Here is a 22,454-nt window from a genome sequence, read left to right as displayed (position 1 = left end):
TGCCCCCCCCCCTCCCCAGGGCCCCCTTTTTCCACTCCCCTCCTTCTCCCAGAGCGGATTTTCCTCGTCCCCCCCCACCCTGAGACCCAGCACCCCATACTTGCCTCTTTCCTTCGCACATCCCTTCCTACCTGGCCCTCTTCAGCTCGCCCCCCGTTCATCTCCCCGCCCTCTTCCCCTCCCTCCCTCCCTTCCTCTGGTCTCCTCATCTCCTTGCGCTTGGCAGATCCTCCGTCAGTGTGCCACATCAGTGTTGTGTTTAGTGCTGTTTCTCCTGTGCGTCAAGAGGTGTGATTTTAATTGTGTACTGCCTTGAGGTTCGCCGTCAGTTTATTCTGTGCTACGCCATCCGTCGATACCTTTTATGCTCCAGTCATACTGTGCCTTGTGTTCTTTTAATTGTCGCAGTGTGTGGCTTTTCGTGTGTGCTACTTTCAAACAGTTTTTATCTCCATTTTATAGTCACCCCGTTTTTTATCTATTGCCTTCCATGATGTTCCCCATTTTTTATATCTATGTTCACCATATTCTCTCCTTTGTTATTTTTAAATGTCTTTTATTGTTTGTTCTAAGTCTTTCCGCTGAAGAGCAGCGCATATGCTGCTGTCAGCCCACCCCGATGGGGAATTGAAATGCAATAAAGAAAAAAAAAAGTGTTCGTCAGTCCTTGATCGGCTCACCTGAAGATGGCTGGCAGTTGTTCAGCCGAAATATCGTGCAATGAAGTTTACGACGACCGGCTGCAAACCCGAAATCTTTTTGACCAAGCACTGTGATGATTTCTTCCATGGATATATTCAGTTTTACTGCACCCTACCACTTTTAAGTTTACGGAAGAGCCTACCTTGTCATCCTAGAAGTAAATTTTAGCAGTTGCCGATCCAACGCACAGTGAGCTTATAGCTTACACAGCCAACTACCTCAGCCCAGTACTGCAAAAACAAGCATCGTAGTGACCTCTACACTCCAAAACATACAACACGCAGAAATTACATACAACAAATTCCAACAGCAGAAAAACCAAAACTTACACCAAAAATAACCTATCAAATCATATGATGAGTTTTTATCGTGAGAAGTCATAGAAAACATTGAAAACGCAGCACAGAATCAATAAAAAATACAATAAAGTTACGCCCTCTGACGTAAAGACCAAGATACAATTTTATCGGAATATTCCTAACGTAAGAGCACATAGTAATTTCTTAAAAACAAATACAGAATATTTAACAACAGAAACACCTTGTTTACGTTTCCAAAAACATCAATGAAATGTAAAAGCATTAATCATTTACAATGGGACGTTAGTGTTATGTATGAGGCGAAACGATCGGCCTCATGGAAAAAAGGTGCCCCGGCTGAGTCACGCAATTTGACTATTAGTCTGGTCATGGTGTGTGGCCATTAACTGCAAGCGTTGATCACGTAGGCTGACGTGAGGATCTATGAATCATAGTTGACGGGATGTATATGGAACTTCTTAGGTGATTAGAAAGTTAGTAGACAAGAATACAATTAAATACTTAGCTCTTATTCAGGATCAGCGGTGAACGTCGATCTTGACTTTGTACAATAATATTTACAAGTGCAGTTATAGACTGAACTGCGGATACTTCTTTGCGATTCTGATTGCTTCACAAATATAGATCAATTATTAATGTGTAAACTGTATGTGGCGCCTGGCTAGGTTGTAGCTATTGACTTAGCTGAATGCTATCTTAACTAGCGTTTTTGCAAGTGAGATCTTTGAAGCTGTAACAAGTGCACCATTCCTATCCGAGTCGGCTGCAGTACTGGCCAGTGCGCTAGCTTGTCTCTTAAGACCAGCCGAGTGGCGGCGCTCGGTCTGCTAGCGTCGACAGTGACGACTCGCGGTTTCGATGTGTACTGACGGACCGCGGCCGATTTGAAGCCTACAACCTAGCAAGCGTGGTGCCTTACAGTGACACCATAGTTACGCCCTCTCTTATCATACTAGAAGACTTAACCAACACATTGATTGGCATTATCATCATAAATTCGTAACAGGCATCTACAAAAAGTAATAAAAAGACACTGACAAAAATACAATAATCTCCCCTATGATGTACCAACGTGTAATATTGCTATTTTTCGTGTAAACAACTGAGGTTAAATTTCAATGATGACAAAGTGGGCGACTATGGCAATTTCAGTGAATAAACTGGCATATGCCAAATTATATAGTTCTCTAATCGAAGCCTCAGTTTCAAGTACTCGTCACAATGAAAATTATATACTGACATGGTTACATCTAAGAAGAAAGCAGGAATTGTTGTCCAGAGGACACAAAGGCAACATTTTTGCATGTCCTTCTTAGTATACAAGGCAAACTGAAGGTAATGCTCACTCACATATTATATGCTGCTGGGTTATCCTAATCCTAACCCGTGGCCTATCGGTAGCCGGCAGGTAACTCAACCTGTTCGGTCAGAGAGCTGGCCGGTCTCTGTAATAAATGACTGAGTGAAGGAATCAACAATGTACGACCAAATACAACGAACAACAACGATCAAAATGCAAAAAAAGGAGGTAGAGTTGTTGATTAGTAATCAAAACGTCCTCGGTCCCGGGTGCGAAACCCACCATTGCTTACATTTTGATTAATAATCAGATTTGGCGCCCTCATAAGAAGTCACCGTCAACCAGCCAACGGTCTTTTCAAATAGGGTGGAGGAGCGGATAGAGGTTCAGAGCACTCTCATTCCCCTGGTGTGGGAAGCTGACCCTAAAGGTGGAAGATTCAGTGATGATCAACTGCATGAGGATGCAGAAGGCAACGGAAACCACTGTGTTAAATACAGAATGTGTATCCACAGGATATATGCCCCGCAATTTAAATACTGTCAGGATGATCTCTCCATTACTAAAAGGTTTCAGATTAGTCCCCCTTCGCGTCTCCGAGAGGTTTCTGACAAGTGGGAGGTGACCATGAGAAAGAAACTGATTAACCAACAAAAGGGTAGCGATCTACGAGTCGGGGGGTGGAATGTCAGAAGGCTGAACGGGATACGAAAGTCTGAAAATGGAAGTGTTACCGCTCAATCTAAATACAGTGAGGGTCAGTAAAGTCAAGCGGAAGGGCGACAAGGATTTCTGGACACACGAGTATAGGCTAATACGAGCAGCTGCAGGAAATAAAATAACGCCAGGAAGATTCGTTATGAACAGGAAGGTAGGGCAAAGAGCGTGTTACTGCGAACTGGTCAGTAATAGGATTGTTCTTATCAGAATCGACAGCAAACCAACGCCGACAACGATAGTTCATGTATACAAGACGACGTCGCAAGCTGAAAATGAAGATATGGAGCAAGTATATGAGGATATTGAAAGTATAATACAGTACATAAAGAGATATGAATATCTTATAGTCGTCGAGGACTGGAACGCAGTTGTAGGGGAAGGACAAAAAGAAAATTTTGCAGCAGAATATGGGCTTGGGACAAGGACTGAAAGAGGAGACTAGATAATTGGGATCTGTAATAAATTTCAGCAAGTAGTATCGAATACTCTGTTCAAGAATCACAAGAGGAGGAGGTATACCTGGAAACGGCTGGGTGAAACTGGAAGATTTCTGTTAGATTAAATCGTGGTCAGAAAGAGATTTGGAAATCGGATACAGGATTGTAAGGTGTACGCAGGAGACTCAGATCACAATGTAGTAGTGATGAATATTAGGTTGAAGTTCAAGAGATTAGTCAGCAAGATTCAATATGGAAAGAAGTGGTATACAAAAGTATTTAGTAATACTTGAAGTTCCCTAAGGCTGTGGGTACAGCAATAAAGAACTGCCCAGTAGGCGGTAGAGTTGAAGAGGAATGGAAATCTTTAAAAGCGACAGTCACGGAATTTCGAAAGAAAAACATAGGTATAAAGAATGTAACTGCGAAGAATCCGTGGATAACAGATAAAATTCTACAGTTGATCGATGAAAAAAGAAAATACAAATATGATCTGGTAAATTCAGGAATACAAAAACGCAAGTCTCTAACGAATGAAATAAATGGGAAGTGCAGAGACGCTAAGACGAAATGGCTACAGGAGAAGTATGAAGAAATTGAAAAGTAAATGATTATTGGAACGACTGATCCACATATAGTAATGTCAAAACAACCTTCTGTGAAATTGAAAGCACTGGTCTTAACATTAAGAGTGCAACGTGAATTTCAATGTTAAATGTAGAGTGGAGAGCAGATATATGCAAAAAATACCCTGAAAGCCTCTATGACGGGGAGATTTGTCTGATGTGATAGAATAAGAAATAGGCGTCGATATGGAAGAGATAGGGGATCCATTATTTGAATCAGAATATAAGAGAGCTTTGGAGTATTTAAGATCAAATAAAGCAGAAGGGATAGATAACATTCAATCAGAATTCCTACAGTCATTGGGGGGAGTAGCATCAAAACAACTATTCCCTTTGGTGTGTAGAATGTATGAGTCTGGCTACATATCATCTGATTTTCGGAAAATTATGATCCACATAATTCCGAAGTCTGCAAGAGCTGACAAGTGCGAGAATTATCACACAATCAGCTTTACAGCTCATGCATCCAAGTTGCTTACAAGAACAGTATGCAGAAAAATGGTAAATAAAACTGAAGAGCTTTTCGATGACGATCAGTATGGCTTTAGGAAAGGTACAGGTACCAGAAAGGCTATTATGACTTTGCGATCGATAATGGAAGGAAGACTAAAGAAAAATCAAGACACGTTCATAGGATATTTCGACCTGAAAAAGCGTTCTACAGCATAAAATGGTGCAAGGTGTTCGAAATTCTGAGTAAAGTAGGGGTAAGTTGTAGAGACGGGTAACATAAAATATGTACAAGATCCAAGAGGGAATAATAAGAGTGTGCGACCAAGAAAGTTGTGCTCGGATTAAAAAGGTTGTAAGGTAGGGTTGTAGTCTTTCGTCCCTACTGTGCAATCTGTACATAGAAGAAGCAATGATGGAAACAGAAGAAAGGTTGCAGGATGGATTTAAAATTGGAGGTGAAAGGATATCAATGATAAGATTCGTTGATGATGTTGCTATCTTGAGTTCAAGTGACGAGAAATTACATGATCTACTGAATGGATTTCAACAGTGGAATGAGTACAAAATCTTGGATTGTGAGTAAATCGAAGAAAGGTGAAATAAATGAGAAACAGCAGAAATGAGAACAGCAAGAAACACAGAATCAGTATTGATGGTCACGAAGTAGATGTTAAGGAATTCTGTTACCTAGGCAGCAAAATAACCAGTGACGGAGGGAGGAAGCAGCTTCGCAATTATCTTTCTTGTACTTATGTTTTTCTTTCCAACCTCCGTTATTGCCCTTTTTACACACACCCAATCCTCTTCAACTCTACTGCCTACTGAGCTATTCCTCATTGGTGTACCTACAACCTTAGAGAGCTTCTAGCGTCTCTTGTCATTCCTTAGTACTTCCGTATCCCAGTTTTTTTGCATATTGATTCTTCCTGACTAATCTCTTAAACTTCAACCTATTCTTCATCACTACTAATTTGTGATCTGAGTCTATTTATCTTCCAGGGTAAGACTTCCAGTCCAGTATTTAATTTCGGAATCTCTGCCTGACCATGATATAATCTAACTGAAATTTTCCCTTATCACCCCGCCTTTTCCATGATTACCACCGCCTCTTGCGATTCTTGAAGAATTTATCCACTATTACCAGTTGAAATTTGGTGAAGAACTGAATTAATCTTTCTCCTCTCTCATTCCTTGTGCCAAGCCCATATTCTCCTCTAACCTTTTTCTCGACTCCTTGCCCTACAACTGCATTCCAGTCTCCCATCACTATTAGATTTCCATTTCCTTTTACGTACTGTATTACCTTTGCAAAACCCTCATATACTTCATCTCTTCACCGTCAGCTTGCGACGTCGGCATGCATGTTGATTTGCCATCGATTCTGATCAGAACAGCTCAATCACTAAACTGTTGACAGTAATACAATCTCTGCCCTGCTTTCCTTTTCATAGCGAATATTATTCCTGTTATACCACTTTCTGCCGCTGTTGATATTACCCTATACCCATCCGACTAGAAATCTTTGTCTTCTTTCCATTTCACTTCAATGACTCCCACTATATCTAAATTGAGCGTTGCACTCTACTTTTCAGATTTTGTAGCTTCCCTACCACGTTCAAGGTTTTGGAAGTCGTAGAACGTTATCCTCTTGTCGATTATTCAGTCTTTTTCTCATGGCCACCTGTGTCTTGGCAGTACCCTAACGGTGGTCCGAATGGGGTACTATTCCGGAATTTTTGCCAATGGAGACGTCAGCATGATACTTTTTAAACTACAGGCCACACGTCCTACGGATTAACTTGTTGCCATTAATGGTTTCCATTGCCATCTGCATCCTCGTGCCATTTATCATTGCCGATTCTTCCGCCTTTCCCACGCCAAAGACAAGAGGGTGCCCTGAACCTCTGTCTGCTCCTCCGCCCTTTTTGACAAGACCGTTGGGTGGATGAGGGTGTCTTCTTACACACGAGGTCTTCGGCAACCAGTACTGATTATTAATCAAAATATAAACGTTTGCGAGTTTCCAATGCGGGACCGAAGGCAGTTTGATTACTAATTAAAGATGCTACACCTTTTTCCCCCATTGCTTTAACATTTTTCTATAGACCCTTCTCAGCGCCCAAAGGAGGATTGGGGTCAAAGTGTGCAGGGGTCGCAACCCGATGCCTGGCCACCATGTACCGTTCCCACCCGCCAGGAACCAAGGAAAACGTAAGTAAAGTGGAGTAGAGGTACAATGAACATCGATTATTTATTTTTTTCTTTTCTGTCTTTTTATTTTTTATTTATTTGTTGATTTTTGTCATCAGTACCACCAAGAATACGAGGAAACCGGCGTCACGAGAGGAGGAAGGCGCAGCAAGACCTCAGACTAATTGAGACTATCAGCGTGTAGTTTTTCGGTGAAGAACATTCCAATGAAATGTGAGTATCTCGGTTCTGAGTGTGGAAGAGGCGCGGATCAACTCTTCATGACAGAAGCACCTAAGCTCTGGGCCGGCCTGGGTGGCAGAGCGGTTCTAGGCGCTACAGTCTGGAATCGCGCGACCGCTAGGGTCGCAGTTTCGAATCCTGCCTCGGGCATGGATGTGTGTGATGTCCTTAGGTTAGTTGGGTTTAAGTAGTTCTAAGTTCTAGGGAACTGATGACCTCAGAAGTTAAGTCCCATAGTGCTCAGAGCCATTTGAACATAAGCTCTGGTGTGAGTTAAGGAAGACACTGCAAAGGGAATTGGAGAAAAATTATCTGTGTTTTGGATTGATAACTATTGCCGTTTTTAAGGAACTGTCAAAAGTCAAGTATACTTTTCTCGCCATCGAACAAGTAGTGTGTTGCGTGCCCAAAATTGCATTTCACAGACTACGTCTCCGTTTGTGGAAAGTATCCTGCGTCCAGAAAGATGAACAGCTGATTAGATATCCGATGAGGAGTCGTACGGGTAACACCTGGACACCGGGTACATACATAATGAGCACCTACCGACTGAAAAGGAAAACGCAGGTCATTCCCCTTTCAAGAAAGGGTCGTAGGACAGATGCGCATAATCACAGGTCTACATCGTTGACGCCAGTAGGTTTTCGAGTTATTTTATACTCATCTATTACTTTATACTCATATATTATGACGTTTTGTGAGAAACTAAAATCTCCACGTGCGAACTGTATGAATTAGTAAAGGTCTAGTGAAGAGTTGTTGTATCTTTACCAGGACTCGCCTCTGCTGCTGTCCACATCCACCATCTTTGACAGAGAACCCAGCCCACACTCAGACAACATACCTCTCTCGCATTTACACTGATATCAAACATAGACCTTAATTTTGGGAAGGAATTTTTGAGAAGTACGTTTGGCGAACAGCATTGTATGGTAGTGAATAATGGATAGTGTGAAATCTGGAACAGGCGTGAATCGAAGCATTTGAGTTTGGTAATAGAGGAAAATATTGAAAATCACGTGAACTGAATGAGGGGTTCTCCGAAGAGTCGGCAAAACCAGGAACATATTGAAAACACTTAGAACAAGAAGGGACTGGGTGACAGGACAAGTGTTAAGAAATTAGGGAATGTTCTTCATGGCACTTGAGGGAGTTATGGGGAAGAACTGTAGAGGAAGACAGCGACTGGAATACATAAAAAAAGAAACCGAAGATGTCTCATACACCTGGCGGATTAGATGTTCATTCGTCACGGAAAAAAGTCGTAAAGACTTCCCATTCCTTTCTGTTCCGCTTACTTCAGGGAAGGACAAAAATCTGGCAAATCACATGCCTTGGATGAGTACGCAGCTCTCTCGTCTGGTAGCCCACTTGTTCCTCCGTCATGCCACGCTGTCAGTTAAGGAGGGAGAAGAGGGGAAAACTGCATACGATGTGGTTTCATATTTTTCAACAATATAGATAGGAAATAAAATAAATTTTTGGCGCACTGATAACATTATACAGTTTTTATCCGGTAAAAACTGTATGTTTACTGATAGACACGGATAATTTCACAGATTTTTGCGCTCTGGCAGCTACGTAATCGCAATTTATTTAGTTTCAAAATCGAAAAAAGCCTTCACACAAATATCTTGATCTACATAGTTTATCATGTTTGAAAACTCGTTACGGAGACCTGCAAACTTGACTTCCTGCACTGTTTCAAAGTAAAAGAATTTGTCTTTTAAATGGGGATTACATTGCAGATCAGTCGGTTAATCTACACATGCACAGGGGCACTTTCAATCTAAACGGCCAACTGATCAGCAAACAGCTCTAAACGTGATGTAAGATTGGTGGTGTCTTCACACCGTTAAGAGAACTATCTAGGCGGCAATGAATTCTTCAAAACTCGCGTTTTCTTAAACGCCAGTGAACTCATGAAATGGGTGACATTTTTTTCGGAATTTGTCCCTTCGAGAATAAGATTTTTAGTCTAAATACATCCAATAAAATCAGAAATCTATTGTTTTTCACCTTGCTTTAGCTTACTCTGGGCTGTGCGCAGTCAAGTCCATTTAAAGAGCAAGTGCCGAGTCGGACGCTGTGGCCAAGCGGTTCTAGGCATTTCAGTCCGGAACCGCGCGCCTGCTAGAGTAGCAGGTTCGAATCCTGCCTCGGGCATGGATGTGTGTGATGTCCTTAGCTTAGTTAGGTTTAAGTAGTTCTAAGTTCTAGGGGACTGATGACCTCAGATGTTAAGTGCCATAGTGCTCAGAGCCATTTCAAACATTTGAGGCAAGGGCCGAGACTCATTCCGGATCTTCTAATTTCCGTTGCTGCACTCCTTCATAAAATCAGCAATATCGGATTTTAAACAAAGAAAAGTCGTAACTCTGCGGTAATATATTGAGTTTCCATAGTCTTCATCCAATCACATTGAAAACTATTGCACCTACCTATACACTTCTTTCATCTCCATCAAAAACAGTTGCAAATGACACTGAAATAATTCGTGCGACTTCAGTAAATTTGCAATTCGTGTCACAAATTTCTTCAAGTGCTCTGTGCCTGTGAATTTAGTACAGAATACTTCTTGGTCCACAGCACAACGAGTCTCATATTTCGATTGTCGTAATTTTTTGCTTTTTTACCATCAACTAAACCTTTAAATTCTTTCTGTATGGTGCTTCACTGTCGTTCCATATCAAATTTGTGGTACCCACTGATTATATGACCTCGTAATGGATACTGATGATTCTAATCCCTCTCGTCTGTCATTCTCACACTTTTCTAAGGCTTCTGACGATAAATCACTAAAATGCCTCTTTCTGTGCAGACAGTGTGTCAATTTTCTTATACCATGAACAGAAAGGGAAGGGTACTCAGCAGTGACACCGCCATTCTGGCGAAGTGATGAATGTACTGCCGAGTGAAGACTGTCGCACTACTGTGACAAATGAAATGTCACGCTGCACCGAATACTTCCGAGAAAGATCCAGTAAATCCGAGAGATGACAAGTTTCGACACCCGCGCGCGTTAAGCACGTCGTGCTTGTGGTCAGGTTTGCACGCCGTAGGCGACCCTGGATTCCGATGACAGGGCCCCACAATGCAACTAGTCCGCAGGAAATATCGTGGTGTGTAGCGTTCATGATATTGTAGTAATTGGTTTTTGTTACTCTACTGATCCTCGCAGAGTAGTTACAAGTGCTCGTTTACTACAAGCCTGATTCTATCAGAAGATGTACAGTGATGCCTTAGATTTATCACCCTTCCCAAACTTTGTCGGTCTAGGAGTTCAGGGAAACTCTGTAATTGCAATGATTACTCATAGTAGTAGAACCCAACAGTTAATAATTCCATGAAGTGCATTTTCAGTTTTTATTAAATTGTATGTAAGGCATCATATGTACATTTCACATAGGTTTCAAGTGTGCAATTTTGTTGATTGTTTGATTCTTCAACTTCTCCCATGGGTGTACTGCAAGTCCATAGTGTCCAACGGGCACAATATTTCGGCGATCAGGCGTGTCGCCATCGTCAGCTGCGCTTACGAACTGAGTTCCTGACTGCACTGCCCTGCAAATCTCTGGTGACATCAACCGGGAGTGAAACAGGCTAAGCAGCGAAGCTGCTGTTCCTGTGTGGACCTCAAATAACGATTTCTGGCATCACGGGTGGGATTGGCCTATGTGAGCGGCCACGAGGGAGCGGACGCTTCGTCGAAATCGTCATCGGGGCTGCGGAAGAAACTACACCCGCAGCAGATCAGGCCAGCACGTGGTCGGCCTGTGGTGGACTTGTTGTCCCAGTCCACGAATACGACGACTGCCAGAGTGTTAGGCGGAGGCATGGAACACCCTGGCGGACTGCCTGAAGCGATCCCACAGCAGCTGGACGCCTGCTTCTTCGTGAAGGAGCCTCGTCGAGTAACGAGGCGGCTTCTGTAGAGCGACCCGGAGCTCCCGATTCTGGACGCGCTAGAGCATCGCGACGTGCGACGGAGCTGCATTCCCCCACACTACGGCGGCGTACGTGAGCACTGGCCGGACACTGGCCAAGTACAGAATCAGGCCGTGCGGAGGTGGGAGGGTGGATTCGGGGTTCAGCAGCGAGTAGAGCGCCCGGAGACGCCCAATCGCTCGCCCCCTGATGTCTCGGGTGTGCGGCAGCCAGGTGAGATGCCTGTCCAGCGTCACACCGAGGTATTTGCCGGACGGTGACCACGAGATGGGGCCTCCCATGATCGTGACAGGGGGCAGGGCAGGAGGCATTCGTCTCCGAGTGAAGACGACCGCCTGACTCTTGGCGGCGTTAAATTTGAGTCTCCACTTGGTGGACCACGCCCCTGAGCTCCTGTGGGCGGGCGGCCGTCCTAAATCCCTTCCCACGCGAAGCGTTCTCTCCGCGGTCCGCGCCCGCGGCGTCGCGTCGGCGGTCGCTGAGAGACTGGCGTCGGCGTCTATGGTGGCGTCGGTGTAACTGCCTCGTCCGCCCAGGTCGCTCGTTCGTTTTCTTTGCTGAGCCTCTTTTTAATTAGACTCAGTGCTGGTTCCCATGCCTTGCTGAGGCTATAGCCGCAATCTCTGTTGATGAGTCCGTCCCTGATACGAATTTCGATAGCCTCTCTAACGACGCTGTCCCAGTATTTAGATGTCTATGCCAAGACCCTGGTATGTTGGTAGTCCATTTCGTGATTTTCGGACAAACAGTGCTCTGCGACTGCCGACGTTTTGGGGTACATAAGTCGAGTGTGCCTCTGATGTTCCCGGCAACGATCTTCGATGGTGCGCACTGTCTGTCCAATGTAAGTCTTCCCACACTCACTGGGAATCTGGTAATTGCCAGCCTTCCGCAAACCGAGATCATCTTTGACACTTCCCAATAAGGCTCGTGTCTCATTGGGAGGGCAAAAGACAGTTCCTATTCCGTGTTACCTCAATATTCGTCCTATTTTCCCCTATAGTGCGCCAGTATACGGTATATAGGCGGTGGCTATGTCTTCCTCCGTCACTTCGTCCATCTCCACCCGCTGTACTATAGAGGTGGGGACGAGAGCGCGTCCGAACTGCCATTCCGAGTACCCGTTTTTCCGAGATACAGTTTTGAGGTGTTCCAGTCCGCAGCTCTTGGTCGTGTGGTAGCGTTCTCGCTTCCCGCGCCCGGGTTCGATTCCTGGCGGGGTCAGGGATTTTCTCTGCCTCGTGATGACTGGCTATTGTGTGATGTCCTTAGGTTAGTTAGGTTTAAGTAGTTCTAAGTTCTGGGGGACTGATGGCCATAGATGATAAATCCCATAGTGCTCAGAGCCATTTGAACCATTTGAGGTGTTCCGGCTCATGGGGCAGACTCTGCGTCCGAGATGGTGCACGCCCAGGGCACCACCAAAGAAAACGAACGGGCGTCCAGGGCGGATGAGGCAGTTACAACGACGCCACTACAAACGCCGACGCCAGCCTCTCAGCGACCGCCGACGCGTGGAGAGAACGCCTCGCGGGGGAAGGGGATTTAGGACGGCCGCCCGCCCACAGGAGCTCAGTTCGTCAGCGCACCTGACGATGGCGACATGTCTGATCGCCGAAATATTGTGCCCGTTGGACACTATGGACCGGCAGTACACCCGTGGAGTGTTCGAGTTGTTGATTGTATTTTGTGCTCAATAGCTGGAACTGGCTTCTACTCTTAATATAAACACTGTCAGGTATTCCTACAAATGATTATATTTCTCCTTTAGCATGTACGTTAACATCTACACTCTGCAAAGCAATGTGATATGCACGGTAAAGAGTAGGTCCTACTGTACCAGTTATTAGGAACTTTTCCCATTCCATTCAAATATAAATCTGCGTTTTCATCTCACTAATTCTTTTATTTCATCACAGTCTAGATTTTACTTATAACTGACCTATACTTTGGGATTCATTTCGCACACAATTTCGTCTTGTATTTGTTTCCTTCAGGACAACAATTTTACTGAGCTACTTTCTTAGTTTATCGTTTTGGATTGTACACATGTGGCATTGGCTCCGTCACTAATTACTCCCTCAATTAATCCTTTTCATGGCCACGCTTTAGGTCTTTTCTCCACTTTCTTCTTATTTTACAATTTCAAGGTTTCTCTTTTTCCCGGTAGGTGCAATGACAGCTCTATTTTATCATCTCCGGCAATAACTTTTTACCTCAACAAGGGAACTTAATGTTACTAGCTAGCTAGTTAGCTTACACTGTGGTGAGAAAAGTATATAATAATGTAAATGAAACACCATATCAGAGGAAACATTAACAGTATCAACAAGTAAAGCAGATACGCAGTATATGATGAAAGACAATTAATTAGTTTGCCTTTTAACTTGTTTCAGACAACGTAAAGAAAAACGTTATACCGAAAAATGCAGTAATAGATCGTTGCTTAACCACATTTAACGACATTTAACGTACGTAGGCTCGATATCATGTATGAGTTTCTGTTTCTAGAATACTGAAGAAACGTGTCTATTCTCAAATATTAAGGAGGATAGAAGGCTACGTCATTACTGTGAATGAGAAGTTATGAGTATATCGACCGTGTTCCTTGCAAAGCCACCGTTTTGGCACTGGCGTAATCAGTTCTGGGAAGTAAGGGGATAACTGGGCTGGATTTACATCCCTGTATTTTCCGAACGCGAATCTCGTGCTTTAAATCCTCCGACATCTCTTTTGGGTTATGTAAGTTATATTGGAACGCAGACTCTGAGGTAACACGTAGTTCGCCGAGCACAGCGAAGTAAGCCAGAACATCCGTTACGAACGAGTACAGCAGTGCCCCGTGTTTCCGAGTGCGGGAGAGTTCTGACCAAACGAGGAGAGGACCCCTAAACAAGGCCGGTGGAATCTGTACGCCGCTCTCACTGGTCCGCTACATAGCCGGCGCAGTTCTGCAGCCCGGCAATGTTTTTACGAGCGGTCGTAAACACGGCCAGCGACTCGCCGGATCAGCGAATGGAATCTGACTGCACTTCCCTCCGGCTTTGGTAAATATGGAAACGGCGGAAATTCGCGGGTAGAGGCCGCTGTGAGACGCCCCCAGCTGGCCGCTGCTCTTGCTACTTTATTCACACTCGCCATCTCTTCTACTGCACACAGAAGTGGCGCTTAATGTACCGGAAACTCACAGAGCGACAAACTCTAGCTAGGAATGACGTACTTACCCGCACTTATCATCTGCGAGTATTGGGGCTTCTCCTGGACACCAGACTATCTTGGACTGAACACGTTAACCATATTTTCAAGGAAAAGGAAAAGCTCTAAATGTGTTGTTGAAAGTCGTATGTGATGGGAAATCAAACGGGACATACTCAATTGTGTTGCACTGTGGACTAATACGGTCTGTAATGGATTACAGAATGTATCCATTTGAAAATGCACAATAGACACTACAAAAGCTAAATATCCTTCCATTTCGGCTGTTAAGCAGTTGTCACCAAACAACGGCCTTCTATTAGTAGCCAAAGAAATACTTCTTGTCGAACGTAGAGGACTAATTGCTAAAACGATTTTGCTTCGAGGGTCCGCAGTAATTAATCATCCTGTGAAAGCTAAACTTTTGGCAGAAAGAGGATAGACAGGGGAAAGAAAACCAGCACCACTGATTCGAAAAGGCTTCATATGGCTCAGATTCACGGTTCCTTTAACACTAAGGTACCAAATGTTACAGGTATTCGGTAAATAAGATGAAACAACAGTCTGCCAACCTGAAATTTTTAATCTACCAGACAGAATGCGTCATGGTTTTAGAACTAATACTGATGTAATAAATCACCTGGAAAGCGTATGACCTATGTTTTAGCAGTTAAAGAAGTACTTACGTTTGGAACTGAAAAAGGGAACGAAACAATATCTCGGACTGATTCAGCAAGTGCTTTTGAGTACTTAGAGTACCACAAGTGGAAAGCTGAAAACATATACATGTATTTACCATATGGTGGAGTTAATAATGTAAGCCAACAAAGAAAATAAATCCATTCATGAGTGGGGATGGAGGGGCACTCAGATATTCGGTATAATGAAGTCATAGATGGGTTTACAAAAGAAAGCATCAAAGAAGTGGACCTGCCATCTACACACAGTCCATTCTACAGCAATGGAATAACAAACTTTCCACATGCACCAAAAATCGCACACACGACGGAGATTTTGATAATGTGATGTGGGTATGTTCCATGCATGCTCCACATCAAAATTAACTTTGGGAAAACCTTGCAAAAGTCAAGATTCCCTAGTCAACAAATATTTACTCATTAGCAGAGTACTCGTCGTTTCCCAGTACTAATACATTCAGACTTCTATTAGTGTATGTGCTCTTTCTCTCTGTCCATCTCCTCCACCCTTTCTGTTCACCTATTCCACCTCTGTCTGTCCAGTGTCTTACTATTTCTGCTTCTCGTTCAGTGCGAATTATAATACAGTGATGGATAAAAGTTCTTGAGAGTTCCGAAGAAAGCAATGCGTTTAGAAAATGAATGAAACCACCAGAATAAGAATCGAAGTTTACTCCCCCAAATTCTTATACTGCGTTTCGACCTATCTTATTTCTTCCTTTCTTTATCTTTGTGTGTAGGAAAACATAACGCGTCCAGTGCTATTGAAAAGTTATTGCACCAAGTTGGTTAGATTTGTACGTCTCTGGAGATATTAGGTAGTAGTTTGATAATAAATGTGTGTACAGATAAAGACAGTCTTTTCATACAGTATAGCCCACCTCCATAGCTCAGGTTTTGCGAGGCTGACTGCCACACGGAGGACCCGAGATCGATTCCTGGTACCGCGAAACCTCTTTCCGGCGAGGGAGGACTGGAGAAGGGTGCTTTCAGCGCTGTGTAGCCAATTATGTGCAGTCCTAAAGCATTGACTGCACATCGACCAGCGCAGCGCCGTAAAACGCCATGAAGAAGGCGGTCACCCGCACGCCAGTGGAAAGAGTTGGCGCCACACCTCCAGGAAGACAGAGTTCAGCGACCCCTATCAACGCTGTTTTAACAAACCACCCAGTGCTGGTCGCTACTTCTCTCCTTCCCTGTTTGTGTTGGTGCTGACTCCCACAGTAGCCAACATAAGTTGCGGTGGTAGTTAGTTAAGAAGCCGCGGCTCCACATCACGAAAACTGAAAACACCCGGGAGAGGAATGTACTGAATCCACGACCGTCGAAACTGCATCTGATAACGCCACTGGCAGAGGATGGCGTGGCAGGCCGTCGGTACTTGTGAGTCCAACAGTGACGAATAGATAACGTAAATTTTAGTGGTTTGGGACTAACAGTTAGACATAATGTTCTAAGTGATAAAACTTTCTCCGCGGGACTGTTTTTCTTTTACCTCATCTTTGTTATGAGCTGACGAAACTGCCATCGTCCAATCGTGGATTCTTTGATTGTTCTTGAAGGTCACTGACTGTAAATACAATATATGAAAGATTACCCCACTTATTACCTAAAAGATAAAAAGTTTACTTAAACTTATGTAATCCATTCCAACAGAAGTGAGTCAGATACTTACAACTGTCTTTGAACAGTGAAGCTTCATTTGATGCAAACAATTACAAGAACATCTCTTGAAAGACAAGTACACCTTTAGGAAAAGTATGGTTTTACCTGAGACTGGAATAGTAATAGTATCCTAAATATGTGATTTTGACTGCTGAGCTAGTCCATCCTCGGTTCTATATCAACCTCCGCACGGTGGCACTGCAGTGCTGAGAGAGAGGGCGTCTTTGCGTATTTAGGTTCGCCTCCCATTCGTCGTTACAGATTGCAGTGAGACATCATTGATGTCTTTGGTATCGATGCACATTACTGGTTCTGTTGTAGCACCACTATCTTTTGATGATAACACATATTCGGCTCAAAATCCAGGCGTCTGTAGGCCTGAAATTCCAGAAGCGACCAATATCAGATTCATACTAACACAGTCAAATAGTGAAAGTGTTACCATTTGCCGGCAGGAGTGACCGTGCGGTTCTAGGCGCTACAGTCTGGAACAGAGGGACCGCTACGGTCGCAGGTTCGAATCCTGCCTCGGGCATGAATGTCTGTGATGTCCTTAGGTTAGTTAGGTTTAATTAGTTCTAAGTTCTAGGCTACTGATGACCTCAGAAGTCAAGTCGCATAGTACTCAGAGCCATTTGAACCATCTTTTGTTATCATTTAGATAAACAAGCAATTGGGTCAGTTAGTATTTCTCCTAAGTGAATGAAAAACTCCCAAAATCTCGATGAATTTCAATTGTAAGTAGCACTCACGGTATGATCTTAGAACCTTAGAGAAATTTTTCTTATTGAATGAACACGAAATTTCATACAAAATATGCGTCACATAACATTGTAATTAAATTACTTATCTTATAATAATAGTGCAGTAACTATTAGGACTTCCTTAAATGAGGGCACGTGGTGTTTTTCGATCACAAAGTTAATCTACTGATGAAATGCAATCCCTTAAAAGATGCCTTCTGTTACACAAGGTTTCATTTTAAAGGCAAGAATTACAAGCTCAATTACAACGTAATTATAGAGTACTACTAGCACATACTGCTCACTGCACAACGCTCTACCTTGCAAGTCTGCGTGATGAGCCAAATCCGAATTTAATTGCGTTAAGTCAGTTGCACCAGGTAGCTTGTGTGTAGTATTGGGCGGTTTTCCACGTATGTTTAGGCAAATGCTGGGCTAGTCCCGAACCACCTTATCCGAAAATACGATTTACTAGCATTTAAAATACTATAATGCATTGTACAACGTTTACACGGTACATTTCCACCGTAAAGTTAACTGATGACTGTGGCAATAGGAAGGGTACGCCGCAACAGTGTCGAATAAAAATAAATATGCCAAATTATGAAAACTGCAGACGCTAGTCGAAGGGATGAAAGCTAATAGAGAAAGTAAAGGTAGATGCAAGTAAATGCAATCTTCAGTGTTAATCCTCAATGTTGCTCATAACTCTCTTCATTTTGTCATTTTTTTATTTGTAGCGATCCCAACAGTCGTAACAACTTTTATAGAATAGGTGGTTACAATGGAACGAGCGCATGACTGGACGATTGCCTTGGTGACATACGACTGCCATTCCTCCTGTTTAATAACAGCAGAGTTGGACAGGCTTTTTGGCTGGGTTTACACACTCTTTGCTTACCATGAATTCCAAGTATTGAAACATTAGTTGGAAAAGGATGCTGCTTCTTAGATTACATTGCGGATCACTTTACTGCAGTGTGCTATGCAGTATATTTAAATTTTTGAAGTGACTCTGACGAGTAGCGTATATTCCGGCATGTTTATATAACAATTCTTGCGAAAAGGAATCATCTGACCGCCGCTGGAAAATTGCTGGAACACCGTCCTCACGGGAGTCTAACTTTTAATACCACTGTTCTCAAGACCGAGCAGTTATTTACACCCGTTTGAGCATGGTTGATTCGTTGAGGTTCATAAGGTCTTCAGACAAAAAATAACTATGTTGGTCATTGCCTTGAAGAAACGTATTTAACACTTCGTTGCTCTTATATGTGACTTTAAAAAAAATGGCTCAAATGGCTCTGAGCGCTATGGGACTTAACATCTGAGGTCTTCAGTCCCCTAGAACTTAGAACTACTTAAACATACCTAACCTAAGGACATCACACACATCCATGCCCGAGGCAGGATTCGAACTTGCGACCGTAGCGTATATGTGACTTTATTCTTTTTTGATAATCGTCTCCACAAAAACGAAATAATCCATACTGTTTACAACTAATATGCGATTTGAAGTTCCTAGGATAAAGTGGATGTAGTTTGAAAGGAGTTATACGCTCTAGACATACGGTTTTAAATCGGAATCTGTGGGCTCTAATTAAGAGAAAACGTTTTATAAGTGGCCGTTAGAATAATTTTTTCTATTAGCGGACTTGCATTGCAGCTTGCGGTGCCGAATATCCAAGTAACGTTTTGTATTCTCGTTGATAATCGATAAGGAAGGTCCATGTCTAAATGACGTCTGTATTCCTTGACATTACGGTCAACGTTAGCTTACCAAGAGCCGCCGCTTCCTGACGGAGGTCTGCGGAGATCTGGAGAAATCCTGTTTACTTGTGAACTCTGCGCTGGCGGAAACAACACTAGCTTCCGTGGTCGGCGTTGGCAAACTGCTGTAATATGAACGAGTTAGTTAGTTAATTTGTGTGTTTGTGTGTGTGTGTGTGTGTGTGTGTGTGTGTGTGTGTGTGTGTGTTTGTGAGTGAGTGAGTGCGTATGGTTGGGTGTGGGTGAGTGGATTTAAGACTTCTAACATCAGGGTTATTAGTGCCCCGAATTTGTGGCAGTGAAGAACGGATATATACTGAAAGCACACTGTACGCGAAGTCCCCGAAACAAATTTCAGAAGACCAGTATTGAAACGTCTGCGACGTCCTAGAAATGCCAGGACAAACGTTCACAAATAACAACTGACGATAAATGATTGAAGCTTAACGTGTAATTTTGCCGAGCATCTGTACCCTTATTTTAAATGGAAATTATTTCGTGATCATAATGAGTCGAAAAGTGAAGAGGAAGATGTTTAACTATTGCTTTGTGACATATGACTGTAGATATTGTTCACGAACTTTTCTGCTTCAGTTATGACAGCCCTAGGTTTTGGAGCCAGAGATGAAATTTCATTAACAGCTATGGAAGAAAGAAGTTCATCTGTGAACAAGTTTGCCTGCTTTGAAGGTTCAGGGTGGAAGTCCATACCGAGCGCTAGGTAATTCACCTTGTGCTAATAGTATCAATATCTCTTGACCTCATTAAGATTACACTGCTGTACGAAAGCCAGTATTATCAGAAATGATCCTCTGCGTCTGCTTTATCTTAGTTTTTGCCGATACTGAAAACGGACTGCAGCTTACGGTTGTGTGGAGGGACTTCTCGGTTCACTGAGATACACTTCATGCTCTATTACCTCCGTGGGCGGCTTCTCCGCCACTTGGTTAGTCAAAACGAGTATGGCACTCTCTGATGGTTTTTATGCACATTTATGTTTCTGTTTATTGAGGCAGGATTGGAGTTTAAATCATTCGGATATATCATGTGGAAAGAAGAAGGCTAACGATGTATAAAGGAATGATGTAGACACTGCAACGAACGTAACTACGAAGACACCTTGTGTACGAAAAGAGATAAATCAAGAAGTCGATGAAGAAAGGAAATAAAAAAATGTTCACGGAAATGCAGGAATACAGCAGTCTACGTCATTTAGGAATTATGTGCCAGGAAGCCAATTCGAGCTAACTGCAGGAAAATTGCGAAGAAATGGTTGCATGAAAGACTGAATGAAAATACAGGAAAGAGAAAACATGTTCGGCGAAATTCAAAGCAAAAGCGTCAAAATGACTAATGCAAGGTACATTGTACAGTTAAATGCAGAGGGAAGAGCGTATGTGTGAAAAAGCACATTGAAGGCCTCTAAGAGTAGGAGAAACTGTCTAATGAGGTGACAGAAGAAATGGCAGGCGATATGAAAGGTATAGGCGACCCAGTCTTAGAGACAAAGGTTAATAAAGTTTTTGAGAAGCTTCCATTAAATAAGATTGAAGGGGAATCGGGTCATATATCAGCCAAAGTACTTCCGAAGTTGGTTTGGACGGTGAATGAATCTAGAGACATACTAGCAGGTTTTCGGAAAAGCTGTCATCATCATAACCCCGAAGACAGCATGAGTAGAAAAGCGCGAAAGCAAAGACGCAGTCAGCTTACCATCTCATTCTCTTCTGTCGCTGTCAAGACTGAGATACAAAAGAATGGAATAAATAATCTGAGATGAGCTAAATGACGATCAGCTTGACTAGGAAAGATGGAGTCACCGTAGAGGCAGTTCTGACTTTGAGCCTGGTAGTGAAAACAATATTTAAGACAGACGCATACGATTTGTTGGCCTAGGGAAAGCGTTTGCCAAAGTATAAAGGTGTAAAGTATTCAAAATACACAGCAAAACAGATGTAAGCTGTAAGGAAAAGTGGTAACAAACAAAGTTGACAAGAACCAAGCGGGAGAAATAAAAATGGCAGACCAAGAACTTACCGTTAGAGACCGCCACGTTACGTGCTAGAGTTAGGAGCCCTCTAGCGGTTCAAAGTTGCAACTTCCGTGAGCAAAGCGGAAGAGTCGACCGAGTAATAGGCATGACATGTAATACCTCAACTAATATTAAGAACACAAGGGATCTCAAGTTGAAACCGTATTTCTAGATTTCCGGAAAGCTTTGGACACCGTTCCTCACAAGCGACTTCTAATCAAGCTGCGGGCCTATGGGGTATCGTCTCAGTTGTGCAACTGGATTCGTGATTTCCTGTCAGGAAGGTCGCAGTTCGTAGTAATAGACGACAAACCATCGAGTAAAACTTAAGTGATATCAGATGTTCCCCAGGGAAGCGTCCTGGGACCTCTACTGTTCCTGATCTATATAAATGACCTGGGTGACAATCTGAACAGCACTCTCAGGTTGTTCGCAGATGATGCTGTAATTTACCGTCTAGTAAGGTCATCCGAAGACCAATATCAGTTGCAAAGCGATTTAGAAAAGATTGCTGTTTGGTGTGGCAGGTGGCAGTTGACGCTAAATAACGAAAAGTGTGAGGTGATTCACATGAGTTCCAAAAGAAATCCGTTGGATATCGATTACTCTATAAATAGTACAATTCTCAAGGCTGCCAATTCAACTAAGTACCTGGGTGTTAAAATTATGGACTACTTCAGTTGGAAAGACCACATAGATAATATTGTGGGGAAGGCAAGCCAAAGGTTGCGTTTCATTGGCAGGACACTTAGAAAATGCAAAAAGTCCACTAAAGAGACAGCTTACTCTCCACTCGTTCGTCCTCTGTTAGAATATTGCTGCGCGGTGTGGGATCCTTACCAGGTGGGATTGACGGAGGACATCGAAAGGGTGCAAAAAAGAGCAGTTCGATTTGTATTATCACGTAATAGGGGAGAGAGTGTGGCAGATATGACACGCGAGTTGGGATGGAAGTCATTAAAGCAAAGACGTTTTTCGTCGCGGCGAGATCTATTTACGAAATTTCAGTCACCAACTTCCTCTTCCAAATGGGAAAATATTTTGTTGAGCCCAACCTACATAGGTAGGAATGATCATGAAAATAAGAGAAATCAGAGCTCGAACAGAAAGGTTTATGTATTCGTTTTTCCCGCGCGCTGTTCGGGAGTAAAATGGTAGAGAGATAGTATGATGGTGGTTCGATGAACCCTCTGCGAAGCACTTAAATGTGGATTGCAGAGTAATCATGTAAATGTAGATGTAGATGTAGAGTAAAAATGGGAAATATAATTTTGAAACAAAGCCTTGTACATATGTATTCTAAAGGCTAATGCCCTGTGGATGCTACCATTCTCTGCTGTCACTGGCTGTTCAAGTCAGTTCTATGCAGTTGTTACTTCCTCTCCGCTTCTCAATGCCTTCCAAAAACTTCA

This window comes from Schistocerca cancellata, chromosome 8, assembly GCF_023864275.1.
Source record: "Schistocerca cancellata isolate TAMUIC-IGC-003103 chromosome 8, iqSchCanc2.1, whole genome shotgun sequence".
NCBI lineage: Eukaryota > Metazoa > Arthropoda > Insecta > Orthoptera > Acrididae > Schistocerca > Schistocerca cancellata.
This window is presented reverse-complemented; position numbering follows the sequence as displayed.